The sequence below is a fragment of the Emys orbicularis genome, chromosome 7 (genome assembly GCF_028017835.1).
Source record: "Emys orbicularis isolate rEmyOrb1 chromosome 7, rEmyOrb1.hap1, whole genome shotgun sequence".
Lineage (NCBI taxonomy): Eukaryota > Metazoa > Chordata > Testudines > Emydidae > Emys > Emys orbicularis.
In genome coordinates, this window is record NC_088689.1 from 108,655,114 (window position 1) to 108,664,995 (window position 9,882).

Consider the following 9,882-nt stretch of genomic DNA (forward strand, 5'->3'; position numbering starts at 1 on the left):
GTCAGAGAACGCCTTGATCTTCCTGATTCACATACCAACGATGAGAGAGTCTCAGCAACAGCCGTCAAACTGGGACCGTGCTGTACCCTGAAGCCTGCACAGATGTAAAGGAGCTTAAATGAGAACTGACAGAGGTGTCCAGTGGAGCAAGGGAGAACAGAGATGAGAGGAAGGAGCCAGAGGGCCAACAAAAGGGAGCAGGGCAAAGCCACCACTGCATGTGTTCTCCATGCAGAGGAAATAATCAGAGTCGGCCCCTTCTGGAGTGGGAGCACAAGACAATTTTTCATTTTTGGGGGAAATTAATGAATTCCACACCTAAGGGGATGGAGGAGAGCCGGTTGTGACCACCAGCCCCCAGAGATCCCAGAGGGACAAGGTCCCCAATCCCTTCGTCCTTTCTCCAGTCCCATGCACTAGAAGTTAGACATGGACCGAAGTCACAAAGCCTGGATCCAAATTTCACATCCTCTCTGAAGCTCAGGGTTGCTTGGATCCAGAACACTGGTTTGGTCCCAGCTAACGTAACCACGATTCACATTTTCCCAGATTCAGCCTGAAATACTCCCTTAAAGGTTTTTAACTTTCTCGGGAGTGTGCAGCCTGAGCTCCTACATCCAAGTGGAGAAGGGAAGCATTTCATGGTAAATTTGTGGTGTCAGTGCTGAGCTCAGAACCTGCTGAACCTCGCACTTGGCCACCCCCAGGGTGTGTCTGTGACACAATCACCCTTGCAGTGCTGGAATTTAGCATGCAATCAGGGCCATCAGAGTATCCTCTGCAAAACTAAAACTTAGGGGCAAATTCATCCCATGCAGGGCTGGCTCCAGGCACCAGCTTGTCAAGCAGGTGCTTGGGCGGCCGCTCCGGAGAGGGGCGGCACGTCCAGGTATTCGGCGGCAATTCGGCGGACGGTCCCTCACTCCACCTCGGAGCGAAGGACCTCCTGCCGAATTGCCGCTGCAGATCGCGATCACGGCTTTTTTTTTTTTTTTGACTGCTTGGGGCGGCCAAAACCCTGGAGCCGGCCCTGATCCCATGGGTAAGCTATGAATTTGATGCTGACAGCTTGTAGTATCCGGCCCCCAGTGGTTTCAAAGAGAGCAGGAGCAGGCCTGCACCACATTCACACAAAGGACAGAAAAAGGTGATGCTGGTGTTTCCCCCACATCTATACATGCGCCTATAGTAAGGTTTCTGCTAAGTGCAGTTCATTCCTGGAGGAAGCTGCTTTGCAGTGTCACTGGGTGACCAGATGTGCTGATTTTATAGGGACAGTCCCGATTTTGGGGTCTTTTTCTTATATAGGCTGCTATTACCCCCCACCCCCGTCCCGATTTTTCACACTTGCTGTCTGCTCCCCCTACTGAAGCCACACCCTCACTGTCTGGAGCATTAGAAATAGAAACAATAACAAACACCTGACCAATGGCTCTTTTGTCCAATCCCTTATCAAAAGCAATACTAGCATCAACCATTCACAGCACTTTTAGTTGGCATTACTGGAACCTGCAGCGCCAAATGCTGCCCACAGGACAGTTCTCTAGGAACAGAGGAATGTCTAAATTCTGGGTCGTGGGCAGCTCATTGCGACTCTGACTACACCATTGTCAGTGCCTGGGGTCCTTTCCTTCTCTATCCCAAACTCTGCAGGATTCTTAGAGCTGTATGTTACCTTCTAGAACTGGGAGTGACATGCTAAGGCTCAGTATTAATGTAAAGAACTATAGGAGCAGCTTTATTGAATGCATCCAGTCTGTCTGGCCATCTATCTTGTACTAACTTGGATTTCAAGGTGTTAGGCACCTGAGATTAGAGAGACAGATAACTAAATACTCCAACAGAGTTCTGTCCTGCTGGGTAGATTTTTCAGGGGTTGTATTTATTTTGCTCAGTCCAGAATGCAGCAGGGCTCTTTCCAGGAACATGCAAAATCTTCTCACCTCCTCCCACTGCCCCTGTTGTCGCCCCAAATCCTCAAATCTTGTAGTTTTAGTTTTAGAAACTCCCACTCCCCCTAGTTTGCCTCAGGATCAAAGCATGAACAACCCTCCCCCCCAAGGGGTGGAAGAGGAGGCAATTTTATAAAAGAGACAGAATGGGGGGGGGGGGGGAGGGAGGAATGGAGGGGACAACTCTAGGCACCTCCCAGAGGGTTTCAGACCTGCATGTGACAGAACAGAAACAAAAGAATTAACTCAGTCAATTGCTCTGTGTGGGGTAGGAGGGAGGCCATGTCAGGCTAGTTGCAGGGCGAGGGCGCTTGTCTCTCCCAGGACTCATGGACTAAGGGGATGAAGCTCCTGGTGCTTTCCAGTGCACGTTGTACTCTCCCTTTTGTACCGGTGCAAAGGTCTGACTCTGAAGAAAGGCCGACTCTGCCCTCCATTGATCACCTGTCAGGGCATTCATCTCCACTCCCTAAATCCCCTGGGACTTTCAGGACATGTTTGGCAGGAGGCTTACGTGCTTGCCAAACGATTTACAAGAGAGGCAGAGAAGCTGTGCTGTCAGAACTGCACTTTATGGCGGCAATAATAACACTGCACATAGTGTCTCTCCAGAGCAAAGGCATCCTCCCTCCCACAGGGCTGAGACTGGAGGACATCGCAGGAGGGAGCCAGCATGTGCAGCGCTCACCTTGGGGAGCCTGCAGAAGAGCTCTGGCCACACAGGTGATCACTGACGGATAGGAGTGAGGCTTGTCCTGGTCCTCATATTTAACCCTTCACAGGCTTGGGCCTGGCTACCTTAGAGACTGCCCTGTTCTCGGCAACAGCTCTGTTCACTGGAGACACTGGAGCCAACACAGCCCCAAGGAGGAGGGGGATTTGGGAGTCACTTGCAGGATAGTCTCAATGGAAGGACCTCATCAATGGAACCTCTGTCTTCAGGGTACAGTGCAAGACCCAATATAACCCACACCTCCTGGGTGTGGTGCTGTGTCTCCTCTAGTGGCACCGAGACCACTTAGAGATTAATAAGTCTGCAACAGCCTTAGCTAAGTGTAGGGTTACCATATTTAACAAATAAAAAAAGAGGACCCTCCACGGGGCCCTGGCCCCACCCATTTCCCACCCCAGCCCCGCCCCAACTCCGCCCCTTCCCCGCCCCAACTCCACCCCCTCCTCCCTCCCACTCCCAGCCACGCGAAAAGGGCTGCCCGAACGCTACCGGCTTCACAGTTTGCCGGGCAGCCCCCAGACCCTGCGCCCCCGGCCGGCGCTTCCCCAGCGCAGCTGGAGCCCGGGAGGGGAAGCGCCCAGCCGGGGGCGCAGGGTCTGGAGGCTGCCCGGCAAACCGTGAAGCCGGTAGCGCTCGGGCTTCGGGCAGCCCCCAGGCCTCCGGACCCTGCGCCCCTGGCCGGGCACTTCCCCTCCCGGGCTCCGGCGGCGCAGGGTCAGGAGGCATGGGGGCTGCCCGAAGCCCGTAGCGCTCGGCTCTTAAACAGAGCCGAAGAGTCAGGGGAGGAGCAGAGCCGCCGCGGCTGGAGGCTCTGCTCCTCCCCTGACTCTTCGGCTCTGTTTAAGAGCCGAGCTGCCCGAGCGCTACCGGCTTCGGGCAGCCCCCATGCCTCCGGACCCTGCGCCGCCGGAGCCCGGGAGGGGAAGTGCCCGGTCGGCGGCTGGGGTCCGGAGGCAAGGGGGCTGCCTGAAGCCCATAGCGCTCGGGCAACTCGGCTCTTAAACAGAGCCGAAGAGTCAGGGGAGGAGCAGAGCAGCCGCGGGAGGGGAAGTGCCCGGCCGGCATTTTCCCGGACATGTTCGGCTTTTTGGCAATTCCCCCCGGACGGGGGTTCGATTGCCGAAAAGCCGGACATGTCCGGGAAAAACCGGATGTATGGTAACCCTAGCCATGTGGTTTTTAACTCATGCAGTAGAGGCTCATGCATTTAGCTCCAGACTAGGTCCCAGATTCGATCCTGCCCGCTGACAACTGGGGTCTGTCAGTGTTACACCAACTTTTACCACAAACCTGCCCAACAATGATGGCAGCAGTTTGGCCCTGTGATGTGTCTAATGGAGAAAACACAGAAAATCACCTCTCCCATGAACATGAGCAGCTGAAATCAAAAGGAAGGTGGAAAGATGATGTCTTTTATGGATACACTCTACCATTTTAATGTTGTCTCCGGCATCTAGATACCACAGGGATGGGTGTATTAAAAATTGGAGAGATCAGAGGTTAGATCATGAAGGGTTACATAGATGCCCGTCTTCCTTTAAATACCCCTATTCCTGATCTGCTTATTGGTTTACATCCATGGTTTTCAACCTGGGGTCCACAGACCCCTGGAAATCGGCAGACTATGTCTAAGATTTCCAAAGGGGTCTGCACCTCCATTTGAAATTTTTTTGGGGGTCTGCAAATGAAAAATGGTTGAAAACCACTGGTCTACATTAACATAGCAAAGATATGCGAACTGTTGGCTTACGCAGACACAAGGTCACTGCTATCCCTTGCCTGCTCCCATTTGTTTCAGTCATTTGTTGCAACTTGTCTTAAACCAAGACTAACATTTTTTAAAAGCTCCTAAGTGATTTAGGAGCCCATCCCATTTTCAAAAGCAACTTAGGCGCCTAAGCCTCATTGAAAGTCAATGGTAATGAGGCACCTATGTCACTTTTGAAAATGGGATGTAGGCTCCTATGTGACTTAGGAGCTTTTCAAAATTTTATTCTAAGACTGTAAACGCTTCATGGCAAGAGTTCATGCTTAGTGAAGTGGGGGTTTGATCTGGCTGGAGGGCTCTTGACACTGCTGTAATACAAATAATATAGTAACTGCATAATTTCCAGTATAATGTTGTTCAGCCTTCAGTAAAAGACCAACTTAAGAAAAGTGTCCACTTAAGAAAATTCTCAGTAGAAGGAGGAATTGACTCCATTTGAGTAATTCATTATAACAACACGTTGCTTTTTTATCCGTGTTTTTCCACACTGCAAGTTTCAGAGCACTTTATAACCACTCATGAACGAAGCCTCACATCCTGGTTTGAGGAAGGTCAGCAGTATCCCCATCTCACAAGCAGGAAGTGATTAAGTGACTTGCCTGCAAGCTATCACAGTGAGTCTGTAGCAAAGGTAGAACAGAACCTGGAGCCCTGACTCCCAGATCCCTGTCTTAGTCCCAGAGAACACTGCCTTCTGTTAACTTTGGGAATGCAAAACAAATTCCATTTCCAGCTCAGTATCGCCAGCATTAGACGTACCTTGGAAAATCTTCCCTGGTATAAGTGAGAGGTAGGCACCAAACTCCCATTGACTTTCAGTGCCTCGCCGGGGGCCTAACTATCATGAGTGCCTTAGAAAATCTCCCCCGCATTTTTATATGGAGAGTGAAATGTGTCCAGTTTCCTGAGGTATCAAGTGATTTCCCCACTACAAGGCATCAGAGGCATAAGAGAATGAATCGTCTCACTCTACTTCTGTGTCTAAAGACGTGGGGGTGTTAGCAGAATCTCACTCACACACACACACACACACACACACCCCATGTACCATGCTGGTGGGTCAAAGCCACAAAAGAATGAATCCTCCAACCGGATCTATCATACTTATAAGGCCCCTGTTAACACAGTATCTGAGCACATCTTTGATGTATTTATCTTCACAATGTCCCTGTGAGGTATTATCCCCAGTTACCATCAAAAAACGAAGGTAGAGAGAGATTCAGTAACTCACTTGATGTCACACAGGAAGTGGCAGAGTAGAGCATTGAGACAGTGTCCCCCAAGTTCTAAGCTCACCCCTTACCACAGGACCACCATTTTTCCTTATTGCTAGAGAGCCCTTCTACTTCATTCTACTCATCATATGAGGCTCTCACCCGAGTTGTCACCTACCACCCCATAACTGGAACCCATACAGGGTATCGTCAAACAACTACAACCCACACTCAATGGGGACCCCATCCTGAAAGAAATCATTTCTGAACCCCCTCTTCTGGCCTTCAAACAATCCCCCAACCTCTCCAAGCACATCAGAAGCAAACTCCCCACAGACCAGGACACACCAACTCAAAGCGGCACCAGACCCTGCCAGAACAACAGATGCAAAACCTGCAGACATACACCATACATACATATACCACAACAATGATCAATACTGCCTCTCTCCCCCTACAACACACCTTGGAAGTTCCATGGGTCCTACACATGCCTATCACAACATGTGGTCTACTTCATCCGGTGCACTAAATGCCCCAACTACTACTATGCGGGTGAAACCAGACAATCATTATGCTCTTGAATGAGGTTACACAGGAAAATGATAAAAGACAACAACACATCACCTCTGGGTGAGCACTTTTCACAAAGTGCTCACTCTATAACTGACCTATCAGTCCTCATCCTCAAAGGAAACCTGCACACTTTCAAAAGACAACCCTGGGAGCTTAAATTCATAATTCTGCTAGACACTAAAAATCACGTACTGAATAGAGACACTGGATTTATGGTTTATTACAACAATCTATAACCTGATAACAACCCCCCTTCTTCCCTGCCCGAGCTGCTTTCTCCCCTTCCTTCCTTTCCTCCCTCTGAGGGTGTTAACAACACTGCATCCTCCAGTGCTAGCAGGCCTATGAGGTCAAGAATGAGGGGTCTCCTCATTCCTTCAGTTCTCTTTGCAGAACCTTGTAGCCAGTTCCACGCCTCTGTCACCTCACTCCAGGCATAAGATGAGGCTTTGAAAAAATATATATTTTAAGACACAAGAAGCTAATTTTTTTCTCTTCTCCTTTAGTAAATGTAAAGTGTCGACGACTCTCAGAGCTTTGCCCATCACCTACTGGACTCATTAAAAGGAAGCACTCTCCCTGCCGCTGGGGACATTCTGCATGGATAAAAAACAAGTTAGGGTTGTGATCAGACAGACAATCAGCCAACGAAAAAAAAGACATGACTACACTGAGGCACTGACGGCACGCTTACCTCACCCCCCTTTGACTCTCTGACAGCCCCCCTTTGCTTCCAACAGTCTGGGGCTCACTGCCGAGGTAACAAGCTTAGGGTTGAGGTGGAGAGATATAGTTTATCACTCTCCTAATACAGTGACTGTAAGTTCAAATCATAAGAAATGTATTGCTGCACCACAAGGTAGCTAACCACTACTGAGCCTCACGATCTAAGCTATGGGGTAAGCAGGACACTGCAGCTCTGACTAGCTACCAAGGATGGTGAGAAGGAACTGAATAGTAGCTAGGGCTGCTCTGCCTTTATACCCCCATTGTAAGGAGTGTTACAAGGCAAATGTAGACCTAACGACACTGCTAGCTAAACGACTCCAACCTTGCATGCATATGGCTCATGCACCTACAGTGGGATCCAGGTGGAGAAATGCTCAGAGTCACCTTTTGTTTATTAAAAAGTGACTAACTGACCAATGGCCTCGTGCTCTCTACACTGCCATGTGGGAGACCTGGCTCAGGGCAGAATCTCCTATTCCAGGGCCCAGCAACGGAGGCAGCAGGTTTGCTCTCTGCAGGAGGCAGGGATCCCACTCCATCCAGTTACAGTGCTCACAGTAGAGTCCAGACGAAATCTCCTCAGCTGGGAGGATGACGGAGATAACGTGGGGCCTGAGGGACTGGAGATGCATAAAACAAGGGGGGAAATTGAGATGCCCCCGAGCTACACCAAGGAGCTGAATATTTATCCTAATTCTTCACCTTATATTTACCCCTCCCTCTTCTCCCCCCATACAAACAGAATCAAGGGCCAGGACCCATCTAGAAAAGCCCTATTTACACATACACCTCTCGGTCTCTAGCAGAATGGATTGTCTCCAAAGGGTTAATTCTGCAACTTCTTTTCCATAGAATGCTCTTGAACTGAGCTTCCAGGTAATAGAACACAAGGATCTAATTAGAAAGGAAAATTATTTTAAATTATAGTTTATATGGACCCGTTGAGTTGTAAAAATGTGTAAATATGTAAATTATTAAAAACCATCCTCTTCCCCGCCTTTGTCTTTTCCTAGTATCTTGCAACTGAGCATCTCAGAGCTTCACCCACAAAGGGTGAAATCTTGGCCCCACTGAAGTCAGTGGCAAGACTGCATTGAAATTAATGAGGCCTGGTAAGTGGTTTGAAAAAAAAAAAAAAGGAACACTACTTACTCTGATCACTTATTGGCACAGTCCCTCCCAGTGACAAATTAACCTCTCCTCTTGCCTATAGACTAAAAATGCTGTCTACAATATGCATCACAGGAAGTAAAGAGCTTGTCCCCACCTCCTCGTCAACTTGGTCCAAAGTGATCATCGAAACAGCCAGGCAGCCATTATAGACTCATAGACTTTAAGGTCAGAAGGGACCAATATGGTCATCTAGTCTGACCTCCCGCATGATGCAGGCCACAAAAGCTGACCCACCCACAACAGAATCTTCCAGCCTGCGACCCCTAAAAACACACACAAGAGCTTGAAGCAGAATGAAAATAGAAAAGTTTATATTTCTCAGCTGCTGGCAGTTGTCTAAGGCCATGCTCCATAATTAAACCTTTACTGGCCTCATCATTTAAGGGGAGAGTTTATTACAAATTCTAGCCTGCTTTCACTAGCCTGGACTGCTCCAGAAACGGACAGCACTGAAAAAATCAGAAGAAAGCTGAAGAGTCTTGCTCTTCTTTACCCAGCTGGAGGGAGACTCTGCCAGGAAAACCTGTATGCTGTCTTCTCTATACCACAGAAAGCACAGCTACCAGATCTGTAAACCAATGAGTGGCTACAGACACAATAACATTCAAAAATGGATGTTTCAGTTTCAGATGGCTAGTGTCTTCCTCAGTGAGAGCCAGTGCTCACTTCATATGTGGGAATTATCAGCTGCAGCTTGTCCAGAGCATACATGACAGGAGGTCTGGGACGGGATCCATACAGATCATCCTTCTGATTTCACTAAAGCAATGAAGAAGTGTTTGAATCATAGCTTATCCAATGGTTTTCCTTCTGTTTTTTAAACTCTAGTACATTCAGATCAACAGGCCTGATGCCTGGAAGAGGCTTCCTTACCCCCCACATCCCTGATCACCTGTGTCCCATTTCTGACCGTGAGCATCCACTCCATGGTGACAAGGCATGGCAGTCTCTGTTCCCTTGCAGTCCCTAGCCTCTCACCGGTAACTGCCAAGAGAGGTGCCAATTGCCATGGTATTTCCTTTCTAGCAAGTGTTGCCAACTTGGCTAGTATGATATTTGTAATAGCCAGGGAGTCAACAAGAAACTAGACCCTAGAACGTGTACCCTGTTTTAGTAGACCAGTCTGTTCTCATTGTGAAATGGAAGCTTAAAGTCTTGCTGACTAATTAGGACCCCAACATAGAATATATTTTTGTTTTGTTTTTAAGTTTGTTCTTCCCCCTGCAATTTCATGTCTTCATCCTGTAAAAATTGTCCCAATCCAGGTGTCAATTTCGCACAAATTGTGTGGCAAAGTTCCGCAGATTAAGTGACACTGACAGCTGCAGCCTCCCTGGGACGCAGGTTGTGTGGCCCAAATGCTTTCATAGATTGTAAGCACTAAAATAGGACTACAATTTTATGCATTTGTACAGCTCCCCACAGTGGGGCCTCAATTCTGATTCTAGGGGCTATGACAATATATTTGATAACACTGTTCCCTACAATTTTACCCTGTACCGCATATCAGTGCAACACATCAAAACAAAACAAAAAATAAAGCAAAAAGACAACTATACCTGCGATGCATGTTTAACTGCTTTTTCAACATCAAGGAACTAGTGCCTTGAACTGCAGTAGAACAGCACCCCCCAGTGGGAAAGCTGCTGTTACAATTTCAAGAGAGTCCTTCAGGGATGTTTGGATAAACTGGAAGATCCTCTTTCATGGAACAAAAGAAGTTTCAACAAGCAGTCA